The sequence below is a fragment of the Cherax quadricarinatus genome, chromosome 52, assembly GCF_038502225.1.
Source record: "Cherax quadricarinatus isolate ZL_2023a chromosome 52, ASM3850222v1, whole genome shotgun sequence".
NCBI lineage: Eukaryota > Metazoa > Arthropoda > Malacostraca > Decapoda > Parastacidae > Cherax > Cherax quadricarinatus.
This window is the reverse complement of record NC_091343.1, coordinates 7,840,759-7,864,957: the sequence shown is the minus strand read 5'-3', so window position 1 is coordinate 7,864,957 and position 24,199 is coordinate 7,840,759. Positions and strand designations below refer to the sequence as shown.

At 41.8% G+C, this 24,199-nt stretch overlaps 1 protein-coding gene across 1 annotated transcript in view; it reads right to left on the bottom strand.

Annotated features, from left to right (window-relative positions):
* Window positions 1-24,199, bottom strand: part of fid (fire dancer) — a 638,212-nt gene that overhangs the window by 401,551 nt on the left and 212,462 nt on the right. Inside the window, exon 2 of the mRNA XM_070096032.1 lies at window positions 11,647-11,694. The gene's annotated coding sequence lies outside the window, so the exon portion shown is untranslated. The remainder of the gene's footprint in view (window positions 1-11,646; window positions 11,695-24,199) is intronic.

Below are 24,199 nucleotides of genomic sequence, written 5' to 3'. Positions count from 1 at the left end.
AACACTGGATAGTGAACATCAATGATAGGAACACTGGATAGTGAACATCAATGATAGTAACACTGTGTAGTGAACATCAATGATAGGAACACTGGATAGTGAACATCAATGATAGTAACACTGGATAGTGAACATCAATGATAGTAACACTGGATAGTGAACATCAATGATAGGAACAATGGATAGTGAACATCAATGATAGGAACACTGGATAGTGAACATCAATGATAGTAACACTGTGTAGTGAACATCAATGATAGTAACACTGTGTAGTGAACATCAATGATAGTAACACTGTGTAGTGAGCATCAATGATAGTAACACTGGATAGTGAACATCAATGATAGGAACACTGGATAGTGAACATCAATGATAGGAACACTGGATAGTGAACATCAATGATAGGAACACTGGATAGTGAACATCAATGATAGTAACACTGTGTAGTGAACATCAATGATAGTAACACTGTGTAGTGAACATTAATGATAGTAACACTGGAGAGTGAATATCAATGATAGTAACACTGTGTAGTGAACATCAATGATAGTAACACTGGATAGTGAACATCAATGATAGTAACACTATGTAGCGAACATCAATGATAGTAACACTGGATAGTGAACATCAATGATAGTAACAATGTGTAGTGAACATCAATGATAGAAACACTGTGTAGTGAACATCAATGATAGTAACACTGGATAGTGAACATCAATGATAGTAACACTGTGTAGTGAACATCAATGATAGTAACAATGTGAAGTGAACATCAATGATAGTAACACTGTGTAGTGAACATCAATGATAGTAACACTGTGTAGTGAACATCAATGATAGTAACACTGTGTAGAGAACATCAATGATAGAAACACTGGATAGTGAACATCAATGATAGTAACACTGGATAGTGAACATCAATGATAGTAACACTGGATAGTGAACATCAATGATAGTAACTGTGTAATGAACATCAATGATAGGAACACTGGATAGTGAACATCAATGATAGTAACACTGGATAGTGAACATCAATGATAGTAACACTGGATAGTGAATATCAATGATAGTAACACTGTGTAGTGAACATCAATGATAGTAACACTGGATAGTGAACATCAATGATAGTAACACTGTGTAGTGAACATCAATGATAGTAACACTGTGTAGTGAACATCAATGATAGTAACACTGGATAGTGAACATCAATGATAGGAACACTGTGCAGTGAACATCAATGATAGTAACACTGTGTAGTGAACATCAATGATAGGAACACTGGATAGTGAACATCAATGATAGGAACACTAGATAGTGAACATCAATGATAGTAACACTGTGTAGTGAACATCAATGATAGTAACACTGGATAGTGAACATCAATGATAGGAACACTGTGTAGTGAACATCAATGATAGTAACACTAGATAGTGAACATCAATGATAGTAACACTGGATAGTGAACATCAATGATAGTAACACTGTGTAGTGAACATCAATGATAGTAACACTGTGTAGTGAACATCAATGATAGTAACACTGTATAGTGAACATCAATGATAGTAACACTGTGTAGTGAACATAAATGATAGTAACACTGTGTAGTGAACATCAATGATAGTAACACGGTGTAGTGAACATCAATGATAGGAACACTGGATAGTGAACATCAATGATAGTAACACTCTATAGTGAACATCAATGATAGTAACACTGTGTACTGAACATCAATGATAGGAACACTGGATAGTGAACATCAATGATAGGAACACTGGATATTGAACATCAATGATAGGAACACTGGATAGTGAACATCAATGGTAGTAACACTGTGTAGTAACACTGATAGGAACACTGGATAGTGAACATCAATGATAGTAACACTGTGTAGTGAACACCAATGATAGGAACACTGTATAGTGAACATCAATGATAGGAACACTGGATAGTGAACATTAATGATAGGAACACTGGATAGTGAACATCAATGATAGGAACACTGTGTAGTGAACATCAATGATAGTAACACTGGATAGTGAACATCAATGATAGTAACACTGTGTAGTGAACATCAATGATGGTAACACTGGATAGTGAACATCAATGATAGTAACACTGTGTAGTGAACATCAATGATAGTAACACTGTGTAGTGAACATCAATGCTAGTAACACTGGATAGTGAACATCAATGATAGGAACACTGTGTAGTGAACATCAATGATAGTAACACTGTGTAGTGAACATCAATGATAGGAACACTGGATAGTGAACATCAATGATAGTAACACTGTATAGTGAACATCAATCATAGTAACACTGTGTAGTGAACATAAATGATAGGAACACTGGATAGTGAACATCAATGATAGGAACACTGGATATTGAACATCAATGATAGGAACACTGGATAGTGAACATCAATGGTAGTAACACTGTGTAGTAACACTGATAGGAACACTGGATAGTGAACATCAATGATAGTAACACTGTGTAGTGAACACCAATGATAGGAACACTGTATAGTGAACATCAATGATAGGAACACTGGATAGTGAACATTAATGATAGGAACACTGGATAGTGAACATCAATGATAGGAACACTGTGTAGTGAACATCAATGATAGTAACACTGGATAGTGAACATCAATGATAGTAACACTGTGTAGTGAACATCAATGATGGTAACACTGGATAGTGAACATCAATGATAGTAACACTGTGTAGTGAACATCAATGATAGTAACACTGTGTAGTGAACATCAATGCTAGTAACACTGGATAGTGAACATCAATGATAGGAACACTGTGTAGTGAACATCAATGATAGTAACACTGTGTAGTGAACATCAATGTTAGGAACACTGGATAGTGAACATCAATGATAGGAACACTGGATAGTGAACATCAATGATAGTAACACTGTGTAGTGAACATCAATGATAGTAACACTGGATAGTGAACATCAATGATAGGAACACTGTGTAGTGAACATCAATGATACTAACACTGGATAGTGAACATCAATGATAGTAACACTGGATAGTGAACATCAATGATAGTAACACTGTGTAGTGAACATCAATGATAGGAACACTGGATAGTGAAAATCAATGATAGTAACACTGTGTAGTGAACATCAATGATAGTAACACTGTATAGTGAACATCAATGATAGTAGCAATGTGTAGTGAACATCAATGATAGTAACTGTGTAGTGAACATCAATGATAGTAACACTGTATAGTGAACATCAATGATAGTAACACTGTATAGTGAACATCAATGATAGTAACACTGTGTAGTGAACATCAATGATTGGAACACTGGATAGTGAACATCAATGATAGTAACACTGATAGGAACACTGATATGAACACTGATAGGAACACTGGATAGTGAACATCAATGATAGGAACACTGGATAGCGAACATCAATGATAGGAACACTGGATAGTGAACATCAATGATAGTAACACTGGATAGTGAACATCAATGATAGTAACACTGTGTAGAGAACATCAATGATAGTAACACTGGATAGTGAACATCAATGATAGTAACACTGTGTAGTGAATATCAATGATAGTAACACTGTGTAGTGAACATCAATGATAGTAACACTGGATAGTGAACATCAATGATAGGAACACTGTGTAGTGAACATCAATGATAGTAACACTGTGTAGTGAACATCAATGATAGGAACACTGGATAGTGAACATCAATGATAGGAACACTGGATAGTGAACATCAATGATAGTAACACTGGATAGTGAACATCAATGATAGGAACACTGTGTAGTGAACATCAATGATAGTAACACTGGATAGTGAACATCAATGATAGTAACACTGGATAGTGAACATCAATGATAGTAACACTGTGTAGTGAACATCAATGATAGGAACACTGGATAGTGAAAATCAATGATAGTAACACTGTGTAGTGAACATCAATGATAGTAACACTGTGTAGTGAACATCAATGATAGTAACACTGTGTAGTGAACATCAATGATAGTAACACTGTGTAGTGAACATCAATGATAGTAACACTGGATAGTGAACATCAATGATAGTAACACTGTGTAGTGAACATCAATGATAGGAACACTGGATAGTGAAAATCAATGATAGTAACACTGTATAGTGAACATCAATGATAGTAACATTGTGTAGTGAACATCAATGATAGTAACACTGTGTAGTGAACATCAATGATAGTAACACTGTGTAGTGAACATCAATGATAGTAACACTGGATAGTGAACATCAATGATAGTAACACTGTGTAGTGAACATCAATGATAGTAACACTGTGTAGTGAACATCAATGATAGTAACACTGTGTAGTGAACATCAATGATAGTAACACTGTGTAGTGAACATCAATGATAGTAACACTGGATAGTGAACATCAATGATAGTAACACTGTGTAGTGAACATCAATGATAGGAACACTGGATAGTGAACATCAATGATAGTAACACTGTATAGTGAACATCAATGATAGTAACACTGTGTAGTGAACATCAATGATAGGAACACTGGATAGTGAACATCAATGATAGGAACACTGGATAGTGAACATCAATGATAGGAACACTGGATAGTGAACATCAATGATAGTAACACTGTGTAGTAACACTGATATGAACACTGATATGAACACTGATAGGAACACTGGATAGTGAACATCAATGATAGTAACACTGTGTAGTGAACACCAGTGATAGGAACACTGTATAGTGAACATCAATGATAGGAACACTGGACAGTGAACATCAATGATAGGAACACTGGATAGTGAACATCAATGATAGGAACACTGGATAGTGAACATCAATGATAAGAACACTGTATAGTGAACATCAATGATAGGAACACTGTATAGTGAACATCAATGATAGGAACACTGGATAGTGAACATCAATGATAGGAACACTGTATAGTGAACATCAATGATAGGAACACTGTATAGTGAACAACAATGATAGGAACACTGTATAGTGAACATCAATGATAGGAACACTGGATAGTGAACATCAATGCCAGGAACACTGTATAGTGAACATCAATGATAGGAATACTGTATAGTGAACATCAATGATAGGAACACTGTACAGTGAACATCAATGATAGGAACACTGTATAGTGAACATCAATGATAGGAACACTGGATAGTGAACATCAATGATAGGAACACTGTATAGTGAACATCAATGATAAGAACACTGTATAGTGAACATCAATGATAGGAACACTGGATAGTGAACATCAATGATAGGAACACTGGATAGTGAACGTCAATGATAGTAACACTGTATAGTGAACATCAATGATAGGAACACTGGATAGTGAACATCAATGATAGGAACACTGGATAGTGAACATCAATGATAGGAACACTGGATAGTGAACGTCAATGATAGTAACACTGTATAGTGAACATCAATGATAGGAACACTGGATAGTGAACATCAATGATAGGAACACTGGATAGTGAACATCAATGACAGGAACACTGGACAGTGAACATCAGTGACAGGAACACTGGACAGTGACCATCAATGACAGGAACACTGGACAGTGACCATCAATGACAGGAACACTGGACAGTGAACATCAGTGACAGGAACACTGGACAGTGACCATCAATGACAGGAACACTGGACAGTGACCATCAATGACAGGAACACTGGACAGTGACCATCAATGACAGGAACACTGGACAGTGACCATCAATGACAGGAACACTGGACAGTGACCATCAATGACAGGAACACTGGACAGTGAACATCAGTGACAGGAACACTGGACAGTGACCATCAATGACAGGAACACTGGACAGTGACCATCAATGACAGGAACACTGGACAGTGAACATCAGTGACAGGAACACTGGACAGTGACCATCAATGACAGGAACACTGGACAGTGACCATCAATGACAGGAACACTGGACAGTGAACATCAGTGACAGGAACACTGGACAGTGAACATCAGTGACAGGAACACTGGACAGTGGCCATCAATGACAGGAACACTGGACAGTGACCATCAATGACAGGAACACTGGACAGTGACAGGAACATCAGTGACAGGAACACTGGACAGTGACCATCAATGACAGGAACACTGGACAGTGACCATCAATGACAGGAACACTGGACAGTGACCATCAGGAACACTGACAGGAACACTGGACAGTGAACATCAGTGACAGGAACACTGGACAGTGACCATCAATGACAGGAACACTGGACAGTGACCATCAATGACAGGAACACTGGACAGTGACCATCAATGACAGGAACACTGGACAGTGAACATCAGTGACAGGAACACTGGACAGTGAACATCAGTGACAGGAACACTGGACAGTGAACATCAGTGACAGGAACACTGGACAGTGAACATCAGTGACAGGAACACTGGACAGTGAACATCAGTGACAGGAACACTGGACAGTGACCATCAATGACAGGAACACTGGACAGTGACCATCAATGACAGGAACACTGGACAGTGAACATCAGTGACAGGAACACTGGACAGTGAACATCAGTGACAGGAACACTGGACAGTGACCATCAATGACAGGAACACTGGACAGTGACCATCAATGACAGGAACACTGGACAGTGAACATCAGTGACAGGAACACTGGACAGTGACCATCAATGACAGGAACACTGGACAGTGAACATCAGTGACAGGAACACTGGACAGTGACCATCAATGACAGGAACACTGGACAGTGACCATCAATGACAGGAACACTGGACAGTGACCATCAATGACAGGAACACTGGACAGTGAACATCAGTGACAGGAACACTGGACAGTGACCATCAATGACAGGAACACTGGACAGTGAACATCAGTGACAGGAACACTGGACAGTGACCATCAATGACAGGAACACTGGACAGTGACCATCAATGACAGGAACACTGGACAGTGAACATCAGTGACAGGAACACTGGACAGTGAACATCAGTGACAGGAACACTGGACAGTGACCATCAATGACAGGAACACTGGACAGTGACCATCAATGACAGGAACACTGGACAGTGACCATCAATGACAGGAACACTGGACAGTGAACATCAATGACAGGAACACTGGACAGTGAACATCAGTGACAGGAACACTGGACAGTGACCATCAATGACAGGAACACTGGACAGTGAACATCAGTGACAGGAACACTGGACAGTGACCATCAATGACAGGAACACTGGACAGTGAACATCAGTGACAGGAACACTGGACAGTGAACATCAGTGACAGGAACACTGGACAGTGAACATCAATGACAGGAACACTGGACAGTGACCATCAATGACAGGAACACTGGACAGTGAACATCAGTGACAGGAACACTGGACAGTGACCATCAATGACAGGAACACTGGACAGTGACCATCAATGACAGGAACACTGGACAGTGAACATCAATGACAGGAACACTGGACAGTGACCATCAATGACAGGAACACTGGACAGTGACCATCAATGACAGGAACACTGGACAGTGACCATCAATGACAGGAACACTGGACAGTGACCATCAATGACAGGAACACTGGACAGTGACCATCAATGACAGGAACACTGGACAGTGACCATCAATGACAGGAACACTGGACAGTGACCATCAATGACAGGAACACTGGACAGTGACCATCAATGACAGGAACACTGGACAGTGACCATCAATGACAGGAACACTGGACAGTGAACATCAGTGACAGGAACACTGGACAGTGACCATCAATGACAGGAACACTGGACAGTGAACATCAGTGACAGGAACACTGGACAGTGACCATCAATGACAGGAACACTGGACAGTGACCATCAATGACAGGAACACTGGACAGTGAACATCAATGACAGGAACACTGGACAGTGAACATCAGTGACAGGAACACTGGACAGTGACCATCAATGACAGGAACACTGGACAGTGACCATCAGTGACAGGAACACTGGACAGTGACCATCAATGACAGGAACACTGGACAGTGACCATCAATGACAGGAACACTGGACAGTGAACATCAGTGACAGGAACACTGGACAGTGAACATCAGTGACAGGAACACTGGACAGTGACCATCAATGACAGGAACACTGGACAGTGACCATCAATGACAGGAACACTGGACAGTGAACATCAGTGACAGGAACACTGGACAGTGAACATCAGTGACAGGAACACTGGACAGTGAACATCAGTGACAGGAACACTGGACAGTGAACATCAGTGACAGGAACACTGGACAGTGAACATCAGTGACAGGAACACTGGACAGTGAACATCAGTGACAGGAACACTGGACAGTGAACATCAGTGACAGGAACACTGGACAGTGAACATCAGTGACAGGAACACTGGACAGTGAACATCAGTGACAGGAACACTGGACAGTGAACATCAGTGACAGGAACACTGGACAGTGAACATCAGTGACAGGAACACTGGACAGTGAACATCAGTGACAGGAACACTGGACAGTGAACATCAGTGACAGGAACACTGGACAGTGAACATCAATGACAGGAACACTGGACAGTGAACATCAGTGACAGGAACACTGGACAGTGAACATCAGTGACAGGAACACTGGACAGTGAACATCAATGACAGGAACACTGGACAGTGAACATCAGTGACAGGAACACTGGACAGTGACCATCAATGACAGGAACACTGGACAGTGAACATCAGTGACAGGAACACTGGACAGTGAACATCAGTGACAGGAACACTGGACAGTGAACATCAGTGACAGGAACACTGGACAGTGAACATCAATGACAGGAACACTGGACAGTGAACATCAGTGACAGGAACACTGGACAGTGAACATCAATGACAGGAACACTGGACCGTGACCATCAATGACAGGAACACTGGACAGTGAACATCAGTGACAGGAACACTGGACAGTGACCATCAATGACAGGAACACTGGACAGTGACCATCAATGACAGGAACACTGGACAGTGACCATCAATGACAGGAACACTGGACAGTGACCATCAATGACAGGAACACTGGACAGTGACCATCAATGACAGGAACACTGGACAGTGAACATCAGTGACAGGAACACTGGACAGTGAACATCAGTGACAGGAACACTGGACAGTGAACATCAATGACAGGAACACTGGACAGTGAACATCAGTGACAGGAACACTGGACAGTGAACATCAATGACAGGAACACTGGACCGTGACCATCAATGACAGGAACACTGGACAGTGACCATCAATGACAGGAACACTGGACCGTGACCATCAATGACAGGAACACTGGACAGTGACCATCAATGACAGGAACACTGGACAGTGAACATCAGTGACAGGAACACTGGACAGTGAACATCAGTGACAGGAACACTGGACAGTGACCATCAATGACAGGAACACTGGACAGTGAACATCAATGACAGGAACACTGGACCGTGACCATCAATGACAGGAACACTGGACAGTGAACATCAGTGACAGGAACACTGGACAGTGAACATCAGTGACAGGAACACTGGACAGTGACCATCAATGACAGGAACACTGGACAGTGACCATCAATGACAGGAACACTGGACAGTGACCATCAATGACAGGAACACTGGACAGTGACCATCAATGACAGGAACACTGGACAGTGAACATCAATGACAGGAACACTGGACAGTGACCATCAATGACAGGAACACTGGACAGTGACCATCAATGACAGGAACACTGGACAGTGACCATCAATGACAGGAACACTGGACAGTGACCATCAATGACAGGAACACTGGACAGTGACCATCAATGACAGGAACACTGGACAGTGACCATCAATGACAGGAACACTGGACAGTGAACATCAATGACAGGAACACTGGACAGTGAACATCAGTGACAGGAACACTGGACAGTGACCATCAATGACAGGAACACTGGACAGTGACCATCAATGACAGGAACACTGGACAGTGACCATCAATGACAGGAACACTGGACAGTGAACATCAGTGACAGGAACACTGGACAGTGACCATCAATGACAGGAACACTGGACAGTGACCATCAAATAACAACAACAATAATATTATTATTATTAATTTGGAATAGCATAAATATTATATAAGTATAGTAAAGAGGAGAAAGTACAGTGTAGAGGAGAAAGTACAGTGTAGAGGAGAAAGTACATTGTAAAGGAGAAAGTACCGTGCAGAAAAGAAAGTAAAGTGTAGAGGAGAAAGTATAATGTAGAGGAGAAAGTACTGTGCAGAGGAGAAAGTACAGTGTAGAGGAGAAAGTTCAGTGTAGAGGAGAAAGTACAGTGTAGAGGAGAAAGTACAGTGTAGAGGAGAAAGTACAGTGTAGAGGAGAAAGTACATCGTAGAGGAGAAAGTACCGTGTAGAGGAGAAAGTACAGTGTAGAGTAGAAAGTTCAGTGTAGAGGAGAAAGTACAGTGTAGAGGAGAAAGTACAGTGTAGAGGAGAAAGTACAGTGTAGAGGAGAAAGTACAATGTAGAGGAGAAAGTACAGTGTAGAGGAGAAAGTACAATGTAGAGGAGAAAGTACAGTGTAGAGGAGAAAGTACAATGTAGAGGAGAAAGTACAGTGTAGAGGAGAAAGTACAATGTAGAGGAGAAAGTACAGTGTAGAGGAGAAAGTACAATGTAGAGGAGAAAGTACAGTGTAGAGGAGAAAGTACAATGCAAAGGAGAAAGTACCCTGTAGAAGAGAAAGTACAGTGTAGAGGGGAAAGTACCATGTAGAGGGGAAAGTACGATATAGAGGAGAAAGGACAGTGTAGGGAAGAAAGTGTAATGTAAAGGAGAAAGTGCAATATAGAAGAGAAAGTACAGTGTAGAGAAGAAAGTACAACATAGAGGAGAAAGCACAGTTTAAAGGATAAAATACAGTGTAAGGAAGAAAGTACAGTGTAGAGGAGAAAGTACAATATAGAGGAGAAAGTACAGTGTAGGGAAGAAAGTACAGTATAGCGGGAAAAAATACAATGCAGATGAGAAAGTACAGTATGGGGAAGAGAGTACAGTGTAGAGAAGAAAGTGCAGTGCAGAGGAGAAAGTACAGTGTAGAGAAGAAAATACAGTGTAGAGAAGGAAGTACAGTGTAAAGAAGAAAGTACAGTGTAGAGGAGAAAGTACAACGTAGAGAAGAAAATACAGTGTAGAGAAGGAAATACAGTGTTGAGAAGAAAATACAGTGTAGATAACAAAATACAGTGTAGAGAAGAAAATATAGTGTAGAGAAGAAAGTGCAGTGTAGGGAAAAAAGTATAGTGAAGGGAAGGAAGCACAGTGTAGGGTAGAAAGTACAGTGTAGGGTAGAAAGTACAGTGTAGGGTAGAAAGTACAGTGTAGGGTAGAAAGTACAGTGTAGGGTAGAAAGTACAGTGTAGGGTAGAAAGTACAGTGTAGTGTAGAAAGTACAGTGTAGGGTAGAAAGTACAGTGTAGAGTAGAAAGTACAGTGTAGGGAACCATCATTGGTCCAACGAAGACTTTCTTGGAGGGAAACATTGTAGAAATATAAGGTAAATAGTGCTTAAAGTGAAACAATATGGAAACAAAGGCTGGTTGTGTGCCCACATACCTGCGGTGTTTCGCCCTTCAACCAACACTAGAACAACGACATGCGCAACTGTAAGAAACAAGAAGAGAAAACGTCACTAACTGGGCTTCTTACCTAAACATATATACAAGAATGTTTATATGTAGATGCAACGTTGTGAGGAGAGGCGAAACAGCAGAGTAAAACGAAGGTTCTACCCCAGTCCAATCTCAGGGTCAACAGGCGGAGATTCGGAGTGGAGGAAAAAAAAAAAATGGGGAAACGAATACAAAGGAAAATAAATCAAATTTGAGAGAAAGATAAGGTTCAATTCTCTCAATTAAGTAGATATGCCGCCATTATCTGTTCTTTTAGTAGAAGAGATGCAAGTAGCTAAAGTCACAACAGAAGAGAGAGACACGAAATTTGGGTTAAAGCAGGAAAAAACCCAATGGGGAATAATACGGGATAGTGAAGACAGGATACAAGGAGGTCCCGCTTTACAGCTTTTTAATAATACATCGGTTTTCAATTATTGCCATTCCTCATTTATTCAGACTTCCTGCAATAAATATATTCACCACTCACTATAAGCTAAGGACGAAAATATTTTAAGGAATGTAATAAGTGTATTGCATATGCATTTTTTAGGCCTAGCTATATTGCTCACTTAAAATATGATAATGTAAACATGTTATCAGTCTTTGAACGTGGAAAAAACTATGATTCACTTTACGGCAGTAGCCTGGAACCTAAAGTGCTGTATCAGCGAGGCCCTCCTGTATTAGTTGTAAAATGTACTGGCTCTTAGGGTAGCTTGGCCTGGAAATTATCAGTAGGCACCTTATTAGAGGCTTGACTCTCAAAAAAATGGTTATTACACATATCACCCAGTTTAATTTTCACAAATGGACCCTGAATACATAACTCGAGGGGCTAATGAAGCAAAGATAATACAGCTTACAATTTAATAGACTCTCATACATTACAGGGAGATCTGCAATTAGACACCAGCAGAACAAATATTTACAAGACTCAATACTAAGAATCATTTAAGTCAATCAAAAATGTAAAATACAGTCTTAACCCTTACATCAGCAGGACATCTATTAATTTATGTTCATAATCAGGTAAAAATTATGGCTCTCACTTTCACAAAATTCCTTGCCTTAACATGGTGTCGCTGAATATTTCCCTGATCCAGTTGGACTATATTCCTTCTTCAGGCTAACACAAGAGATTTTCAGATTACCAGATTACAAGCCTGGTCTGATCCTCCAAGACCAGAGTTGTCAAGGCCTCTAGTAATTGTATGGCATTTCCTTAGTGTGCCTGGTCTGGTTGAACTTAGCCACTCTCTGGTATACCTTCAGTGTGCCTGGTCTGGTTGAACTTAGCCACTCTCTGGTATACCTTCAGTGTGCCTGGTCTGGTTGAACTTAGCCACTCTCTGGTATACCTTCAGTGTGCATATCTTCATAGGTACTTGGTTGCTGCTAAACCTTGTTGGTAGCAGATAATCGATGTGGATAGTTGAAAAAAAAAAACTGTCCAAGCGAGCAAAGACATGAAGTGAGCCCCGATTCCCATACCTTGGTTTCGTATTCCCTCCAAGCTTTCGAACCCATCTCATACCCCACACACAAACTCTTTATAAAACTCCTTAACAATGACTCAAACTTAATCACTACACCTTGTTAACACTAGCACTAATTAGTACAGTGAATAATAACACTTAGTAAAATAATATGATACACAAAAAATGAATTTATACATTATATTACAGCAAAAAAATATTTCTGTGAAAACATATTGGAACCACTGACAATGGAATATCACTATGCGAAAATGGTCATGTCTTAATACACTTCTACAGTTAATTTATCTCTTTACAGTAAAAGAGATTTTAGTAAATCGTTTACAGATGTTGTCCTGTATATATATTAATTATACTCTGACCATGTGTTTACAGTTTGTAAAGTAAAAGGACACAAGTGCAACTAATGTGACATTTTATTGTGGCAACGTTTCGCTCTCCAGGAGCTTTGTCAAGCCGTTACAAACAATACATGGACACAGAGGGTATATATAGGCTTAGAGTGAGGTGTAATACTAGTGGTAGCAGTAGTAGTAGTAGTAATATAAGTTGTAATAGTAGTAGTAATACAATATGGTAGAACAATCAACTTGCACATGGGTAAAAGGTCAAAAAAAATATTACTTGAGTAGCATAAAAATAGGTTAGACAAATATTTCTGTTGGTGGTTGGATCTGAGAAGGTCTGTTTCAGTGTTCCTTCTCTGTTGTGTTATTGTGTAACAGAGATTATGTGATGGCAGGGTTTGCTGTTTTGAGGAGGATTCTTCCTAATACTTCAGAGATGATGAAGCTGCCTTTATTTTGTTTGTGTTAGAAACAGCGATTAATGATAATTCAATGCATTTACGCCTGCGTCGTTGAATTTCATGAGGTGGTTGGTGGAATTCCGGTGTTGTACGCAAGCATTGTTCAAGTTATCATTCCGACATGCGTTGATGTGTTCACTGAGGCGTGTTTCGAGGTTCCTTGCTGTTTCCCCTACCTATATCTTTGTCACAGCCTCCACAAGGTATAGTGTAAACTCCTGCATTAACTGGTTCATGGTTGTTCGATTTTGTCCTAGTTAGATCCTTTAGGGAAGTGCTGGATGCGATGGCGACTCTAGTGTTAGTTTGTGCGAGTACCTTGGAAACGTTCAGTGCAACCTGGCTGTTGGTAAGGATGATAACTTTGTTAGGAGTGGTGTTGGTGCGTGGAGAATTTATGATCTGAAGAGCTTTTTTCTTGCAGTCTTTGATGAAAAAAGGAAAAAAAATGTAGATCAGTGAAGGTTTGGTGTAAGTACATTCCTGGTCAAGAAATTCAGAACTACAAATACGGTAAGCTCTGAGGAAAAATTCAATGACGATGCCTCTTCTGTCTTAGCATCATGACTGGAATAGAAGTGGGTGAGATCATTTTTGTTGGTAGGTTTGCGGTAAACTTGAAATCTTAGATTGTTATCAAGTTTGTGAATGAGTTTACAGTTGCAGAAAGGTTAAGGGTTAAAATGTTTTACACTATCAGTTGCATAATAATAATAATAATAATAATAATAATAATAATAATAATAATAATAATAATAATAATAATAATAATAATAATAATAATAATAATAATAACTGGAGAATAGAGGAAATGACTGTATTCAGATATTTGGGAGTGGACTTGTCAGCAGATGGGTCTATGACAAACGAGCTAAATTATAGAGCTGATGAGGGGAAAAAGGTGAGTGGTGCACTAAAGAGTCTGTGGAGACATAGAACATTATCCACGGAAGCAAAAAGGGGAATCTATGAGAGTATAACTATACCAACGGTCTTATAAGGGTATGAAGCATGGGTGGTGAATGTTGCAACAAGAAGAAGGCTGGAGGCAGTGGAGATGTCGTGTCTGAAGGCAATGTGTGGTGTGAATATATGCAGAGAATCCGTAGTTTGGAAATTAGGAGGAGGTGTGGGGCTACTAAAAGTATTAACCAGAGAGCTGAGGAGGGGTTGTTGAGGTGGTGCGGACATTTAGAATGACTTCGAGAGCGTATAAATCTGTAGTGGAAGGAAGGCGGAGTTGGGGTCAGTCTAGGAAAGGTTGGAGAGAGGGGGTAAAGTAAGTTTTGTATGAGAGGAGCTTGGACTTCCAGAAAGTATGCATGAACGTGTTAGATAGGAGGGAGTGGAGACAAATGGTTTTTATAAGTCGACGTGCTGTTGGAGTATGAGCAAGGTAACAATTATGAAGGGACTCAGGGAAACCGGCAGGAAGGACTTGAGTCCTGGAGGAGGGAAGTACAGTGTCTGCCCTCTGAAGGAGGGGTGATGATAGGTTGCATTTTTGAACTGTAGTTTAGGCATGCCTCTGGCAAGACAGCAATGGAGTGAATGATGATGAAAGTGTTTCTTCTCTTTTGGGTTACCCTGCCTAGGTGGGAAACGGCCGATGTGTTAATAAAAAACTAAATAACAATAATCACAATAATGACATTAGCAGTAATAGTGACAAAAATAATAGCAACGAAATAATAGTGTGGCATACAAAGAGTATGTCACAATTTATTCCCTGTATGTCACACTCCCAACCAGTGAACTGGGTGCTAAGGGTTTAACGATCGATAGGGTACCCATCGTTAAATCAGTATCTAGGTTCATTGACCAATCATAGGCAAGCCCGCCAAAGCTGAAGCAATGTGGTTCACTTGTGGTAAGCATTGGCAGACTTGCCTACCTGCTGGTTGAGTACGGTGCACTCTCTCTGGCTTCTGCTTTGCCGTCTTTCACCGTGGTGTATACTTATTATTCTATCTGTATATACTGTACATAATGTACATACCTGTATATAGTGGGTGAAGGTAAATATACATTATAGTCTACTGCTGAGTTTGTTTGCTCTAATTCCCATTTCGACCAGGTCTCACAGGCCATTTATTACCTGTGATCGTAATAAATAATAATAATAATATTATTATTATTATTATTATTATTATTATTAATTTCTGAAGCTTCTCACTAAAAATTCACACATCACATGTGACCAATTTAATCGGAGAGGAAGGGGGTGGGGGTTGCTTTATTACAGGAAGGTGAAAGGTAGGAGTGGCCAGACATTCCATACACTGCAAGTTTTTACTGGCAAAACGTTCGCTCAGAGTGAAGCAAAATGTGTAGACATCGTATTGGTATTATCTCAGCATACATGGAAGACATGGTTGTTGAATAATACATGGCCAAAACGTTCTGTCATGTCTGAGGGCCTGACTACCTTATATCATGACTGAGGGACTGACCACCTTCTATCATGTCTGAGGGGCTGACTACCTTATATCATGACTGAGGGACTGACCACCTTCTATCATGTCTGAGGGGCTGACTACCTTATATCATGACTGAGGGACTGACCACCTTCTATCATGTCTGAGGGGCTGACTACCTTATATCATGACTGAGGGACTGACCACCTTCTATCATGTCTGAGGGGCTGACTACCTTATATCATGACTGCGGGACTGGCCACCTTCTGTCATGTTCGAGGGGCTGACTACCTTATATCATGACTGAGGGACTGACCACCTTCTATCATGTCTGAGGGGCTGACTACCTTATATCATGACTGAGGGACTGGCCACCTTCTATCATGTTCGAGGGGCTGACTACCTTATATCATGACTGAGGGACTGACCACCTTCTATCATGTCTGAGGGGATGACTACCTTATATCATGACTGAGGGACTGACCACCTTCTATCATGTTTGAGGGGCTGACTTCCTTATATCATGACTGAGGGACTGACTACCTTATATCATGACTGTGGGACTGAACACCTTATATCATGACTGAGGGACTGACCACCTTCTATAATGCCTTAGGGACTGATCATCTTCTATCATGACTGAATGACTGGTCATCTTCTATCATGACTGAAGGACTGACCACCTTCTATCATGTCTGAGGGACTGACCACCTTCTATCATGTCTGAGGGACTGACCACCTTCTATCATGTCTGAGGGACTGACCACCTTCTATAAGGCCTTAGGGACTGACCACCTTCTATGCACTGACTCCAGTATTAAGAAAGTGACTTCTGTACTGGAGAAAAGAAGCTCGTTGTGCGAGTGACACTTGTCATCAATATTGATACCCAGATGTTGCACACACCTGTCTGGTACATCAATCGTAGGTACTGTCTACAGTTAATAACACAGAAGAAGCTTTTGAGAGTGTATATATATATATATATATATATATATATATATATATATATATATATATATATATATATATATATATATATATATATATATATATATCGTGACGCATAGGTATAAACTTGCGATTTTGGCGTAAATAGCAACGTTCTTCTTGCCGAATAAGGCAGGCGAAAATTTGTGTATGCAATAATTTCGGAAAAATCATTCTGAACCTAACGAAAAAAAATATTGTTTATTATTAAATTATTGTAAATTTATCTAAAATATATTTAGTTATGTTAGGCTAAATTAATTGCATTTGTTTTAATAACGTTAGGTAAGTTTTCTAAGGTTCTTTTGGTACAAAATTATTAATTTTTACATTAATATTGACCAGTTTTACCTATTAGGCACGTCATAGAAAGTAAGGATGAGGATTTAAGAAAAGAGAAGGAATTGGAGGAGGAGGAGGAGGAGAAGGAAGAGCGAGAAAAAGCGAATAAGATCATGTTTGCATAAAGATGGTGAGCGAAACGTGTCCTGAATGAAAACATTATACGCTGCACAAGTGTATTCGACATGCACTTGACTGTACCTGTTATCTCGCGTTAAATATAATCATCATCTTTACTTGTAGTTTTCTTATAAACTGGAATTTGAGGGAGTTTTTAACTCTTGATTAATTAAACATCCAGGAAGGATATAAAGTCACTGTGGTCAGTTTTAAAAGGTGAAGTGAACGGAGGTTCAGTCGTGCCGAGTCACATACACAAAAATTCCAAGTTAAGTCGAGTGGATGTGTTCAAGAAGATTGTGGTCAACATATCGGAGTCACGTTACCCTGGATGGAATTTCTATGAAAATTCACTTTCAAGTGTTTCCTTGTATACAGTAGTTCAGTGTATATAGTGCCGATGGGAGATCCCATTGTCATGCCGTACCTTTATTTCTAGCGGTGTTGTTGAAGGTGAAGTGCTGAAATTTATGCATGGTACCGTGAGGCGGAGTATAGATATAACTTTGTAGAGTTGTGTTTTCCTGTGGAGAAGGCGGTGAACAAATATGTTAAGGTTAAGCTAGTTAACTTTTTATTCCTTGTATTGATGCAAAGTCTGTTAACGTGTCTTGAGTGACGCAGATAGGCGTTACTAAAGGTGTCCAGGTATGCCCACGTATTTAACCAGATGCTTGGCAAGAACTCCTACAAACTGGTGTAGCACGCTGCCCATGACTGATGTTATGGCTCTCATTGGAACACTGATTTTGTTTTAGAGACCTCTTACATATTAGCTATTTTCAGGATGACGAGAATGAGACAACAGATTTTGCTAGCCGGTTCTGAGCACTTTAAGATCCTACGAGAGTCAGAAAGGAAGTATGGATCAAGTATGGATCATGTGACAGTGTCGTACGTACTGAATTTGGACCCTTAATAGTCAGGACAACATCTTAATGTTGTCCTGACTATTAAGGGTCCCAACACCTCCCTCATCGGTAGTAGAAATCCTATTAGAGTTATATGGCAGGTTCTCCATAGTCTTGACGTATCTTCAGGGTCAAGTAGGGAGAGAGTGAGTTAAGGGAGTACTCCGGCGTCCGCACGTCTTATCACTACAGATGACATCCAACTTTTCCTGTTGTCTTTCCTATTTCTATATATAATGTCATGTCGTGTTGCTCCTTGTATTACTGATATGATAAAGCTCAAGCATTGCCAAAGGTCAATCTAAATAAATGTTCCCTCTCCACTTAGTCTGTTTTTTTATTTTATTTATCTACAAGAAGTGTCATCTAACATTATGTGTTGACACTGCAGCATCGTTGAAGTACACGAATCCTTCTCCAGAAGGCTTACAGCCTCGGGAACATTGTTTCTTGCTTCAGTGCATCGAGGAGATCGTTCCGCCGAGATCCACTCCCAGCCATCTCACCTCCTTTGATCATCCTCTCTCTCCACCACTACACCACTTACCCAGTGCACCACTTTCAGCATAGCACGCACACTGGGAGGACTATTCAGACACACTCCAGGAAAGTGGCTGAGAGGATCAGGACTATGACTTCTGAATTTAATGAGTTACAGAAGTCGAAACTCAACTATAATACCTTCGAACTTTTCCAAAAAAAAAGTGCTTGGAGCTAAGTACGTACTTTCCGTCACTGAGACAGAAGTACTGAGTCTTGGGTTCAGATTCACCACAGGACTATACAAACCTGTTCAAAAGTGGACCTCCTCACACACAGCTACAATTTCATTGAAGCGGATTTCAAGTAAGGTTCCTTGAACTCTCACCCTATATAGATCCCCAGGTACCTCAGTGGTACGGAGACTCGAGCATCATGATTTCTACCATCGATAAGGGAGGTGATGTGATTCTTAACAGAGGAAGTACATGAGGAAGATAAACGAACTTCTCACGTAATGCAACACATGTCACTCCCACACAACTAATACTTGAGGAAACCATCGAAAAGTTTCTCTCTGACGCCTGAATAATCTTTACAACGTTCAGAACTAGAGAGGAAACTCTGCTAGCTGATCAGCATCAACAAGAAACAAAACAAACTGTAAACACCTGAGCACCGTCAGCAACACCCACCATCGCCACTCAAGAGAACATAACAGAGTTCACGACATCAACATATGGAACTAAAAGTTAGTTATCTTACACCTTACATCCATTTACACGTGTTCTTACTGATCGAACCATTTCTTCATTTCTGCAGAAAAATTCAGCTCCACCTAGATCTACCTGTACTTTGGCAGGATTTAATCGACTTCAAAGTATTATGTATAAATTTCATCTACTTCATCCTTAGCAACTCCCCTTCAGATAAAAGTATGGGAAGACAATGGGATCCCCCGTCAGTGTGGTGCTCACTAACCAATACACAGAATGGCTTGAAAACTCAGCCCTTCAGCAATCTCCCATCTACCATAACTTGGCTCCGATATTTTAACGACATTCTTATCACATTCAGGCAATTCAGCCTAGAACCCTTTTTGAAACTGACTCAACACGATTAAACCTTCCATTCAGTTCATCCCTGATAACGTTATTTCTTCTCTGGATGTTTAATTAAATTCAGCAACACCTACACAATTCCACGTAAACTGGAAACTCAGAAATAACTATTATTTCACTCACTTCTTCTCCCACCATAACAAACACACACAAAACTGGTGTGTTCATGCCTGAAACACATCAGCGGGGACTTTCATGAGGCTGAAATACCAGCTACTGACACAGGAGACAAACACTTCTAGCTGATCATTTAGAGGACACTGTCATACACACTACTGACACTACAGAACAAAATCAGGGAAGAATTAGAATCGCCAGTCCACTCACAAAGGTAAATATTATAAGTTAAAAATCCAGCATTAAGAGTGTCTCCCGTGTCCTCAATCATCACCACTCATCACACAGTAGTGAGAGTGTCTCCCGTGTCCTCAATCATCACCACTCATCACACAGTAGTGAGAGTGCCTCCCGTGTCCTCAATAATCACCACTCCCTGCACAGTAGTGAGAGTGCCTCCCGTGTCCTCAATAATCACCACTCCCTGCACAGTAGTGAGAGTGCCTCCCGTGTCCTCAATAATCACCACTCCCTGCACAGTAGTGAGAGTGCCTCCCGTGTCCTCAATAATCACCACTCCCTGCACAGTAGTGAGAGTGCCTCCCGTGTCCTCAATAATCACCACTCCCTGCACAGTAGTGAGAGTGTCCTCCCGTGTCCTCAATAATCACCACTCCCTGCACAGTAGTGAGAGTGCCTCCCGTGTCCTCAATAATCACCACTCCCTGCACAGTAGTGAGAGTGCCTCCCGTGTCCTCAATAATCACCACTCCCTGCACAGTAGTGAGAGTGCCTCCCGTGTCCTCAATAATCACCACTCCCTGCACAGTAGTGAGTGTGTCTCCCGTGTCCTCAATAATCACCACTCCCTGCACAGTAGTGAGAGTGTCTCCCGTGTCCTCAATAATCACCACTCCCTGCACAGTAGTGAGAGTGCCTCCCGTGTCCTCAATAATCACCACTCCCTGCACAGTAGTGAGAGTGCCTCCCGTGTCCTCAATAATCACCACTCCCTGCACAGTAGTGAGAGTGCCTCCCGTGTCCTCAATAATCACCACTCCCTGCACAGTAGTGAGTGTGTCTCCCGTGTCCTCAATAATCACCACTCCCTGCACAGTAGTGAGAGTGTCTCCCGTGTCCTCAATAATCACCACTCCCTGCACAGTAGTGAGAGTGTCTCCCGTGTCCTCAATAATCACCACTCCCTGCACAGTAGTGAGAGTGCCTCCCGTGTCCTCAATAATCACCACTCCCTGCACAGTAGTGAGTGTGTCTCCCGTGTCCTCAATAATCACCACTCCCTGCACAGTAGTGAGAGTGTCTCCCGTGTCCTCAATAATCACCACTCCCTGCACAGTAGTGAGAGTGTCTCCCGTGTCCTCAATAATCACCACTCCCTGCACAGTAGTGAGTGTGTCTCCCGTGTCCTCAATAATCACCACTCCCTGCACAGTAGTGAGAGTGCCTCCCGTGTCCTCAATAATCACCACTCCCTGCACAGTAGTGAGTGTGTCTCCCGTGTCCTCAATAATCACCACTCCCTGCACAGTAGTGAGAGTGTCTCCCGTGTCCTCAATAATCACCACTCCCTGCACAGTAGTGAGAGTGTCTCCCGTGTCCTCAATAATCACCACTCCCTGCACAGTAGTGAGAGTGCCTCCCGTGTCCTCAATAATCACCACTCCCTGCACAGTAGTGAGAGTGTCTCCCGTGTCCTCAATAATCACCACTCCCTGCACAGTAGTGAGAGTGTCTCCCGTGTCCTCAATAATCACCACTCCCTGCACAGTAGTGAGAGTGCCTCCCGTGTCCTCAATAATCACCACTCCCTGCACAGTAGTGAGAGTGTCTCCCGTGTCCTCAATAATCACCACTCCCTGCACAGTAGTGAGAGTGCCTCCCGTGTCCTCAATAATCACCACTCCCTGCACAGTAGTGAGAGTGTCTCCCGTGTCCTCAATAATCACCACTCCCTGCACAGTAGTGAGAGTGTCTCCCGTGTCCTCAATAATCACCACTCCCTGCACAGTAGTGAGAGTGTCTCCCGTGTCCTCACTCATCGCCACTTATCACACAGTAGTGAGAGTGCCTCCCGTGTCCTCAATAATCACCACTCCCTGCACAGTAGTGAGAGTGTCTCCCGTGTCCTCAATAATCACCACTCCCTGCACAGTAGTGAGAGTGTCTCCCGTGTCCTCAATAATCACCACTCCCTGCACAGTAGTGAGAGTGTCTCCCGTGTCCTCAATAATCACCACTCCCTGCACAGTAGTGAGTGTGTCTCCCGTGTCCTCAATAATCACCACTCCCTGCACAGTAGTGAGAGTGCCTCCCGTGTCCTCAATAATCACCACTCCCTGCACAGTAGTGAGTGTGTCTCCCGTGTCCTCAATAATCACCACTCCCTGCACAGTAGTGAGTGTGTCTCCCGTGTCCTCAATAATCACCACTCCCTGCACAGTAGTGAGTGTGTCTCCCGTGTCCTCAATAATCACCACTCCCTGCACAGTAGTGAGAGTGTCTCCCGTGTCCTCAATAATCACCACTCCCTGCACAGTAGTGAGTGTGTCTCCCGTGTCCTCAATAATCACCACTCCCTGCACAGTAGTGAGAGTGTCTCCCGTGTCCTCAATCATCATCACACAGCAGTGAAATTGTCTCCCGTGTCCTCAATCATCACCATTCATCGCACAGTAGTGAGAGTGTCTCCCGTGTCCTCATTTATCACCACTCATCACACAGTAGTGAGAGTGTCTCCCGTGTCCCCATTTATCACCACTCATCACACAGCAGTGCGAGTGTCTCCCGTATCCTCAATCATCACACAGCAGTGAGAGTGTCTCCCATGTAGTCACTCATCACCACTCATCACACAGCAGTGAGTATCTCCTGTTTCCTCACTCATCGCACAGTAGTGAGAGTGTCTCCCGTGTCCTCAATCATCACCACTCATCACACAGCAGTGCGAGTGTCTCCCGTGTCCTCAATTATCATCACTCATCATACAGCAGTGAGTGTCTCCCGTGTCCTCAATCATCACACAGCAGTGAGAGTGTCTCCCATGTAGTCACTCATCACCACTCATCACACAGCAGTGAGTATCTCCTGTTTCCTCACTCATCACACAGTAGTGAGAGTGTCTTCTGTGTCCTCACTCATCACACAGTAGTGAGAGTGTCTCCCGTGTCCTCACTCATCACACAGTAGTGAGTGTCTCCTGTGTCCTCACTCATCACACAGTAGTGAGAGTGTCTCCCGTGTCCTCACTCATCACACAGTAATGAGAGTGTCTCCTGTGTCCTCACTCATCACACAGTAGTGAGAGTGTCTCCTGTGTCCTCACTCATCACACAGTAGTGAGAGTGTCTCCTGTGTCCTCACTCATCACACAGTAGTGAGAGTGTCTCCTGTGTCCTCACTCATCACACAGTAGTGAGTGTCTCCTGTGTCCTCACTCATCACACAGTAGTGAGAGTGTCTCCTGTGTCCTCACTCATCACACAGTAGTGAGTGTCTCCTGTGTCCTCACTCATCACACAGTAGTGAGAGTGTCTCCTGTGTCCTCACTCATCACACAGTAGTGAGTGTCTCCTGTGTCCTCACTTATCACACAGTAGTGAGAGTGTCTCCCGTGTCCTCACTCATCACACAGTAATGAGAGTGTCTCCTGTGTCCTCATTCATCACACAGTAGTGAGAGTGTCTCCTGTGTCCTCACTCATCACAGTAATGAGAATGTCTCCTGTGTCCTCA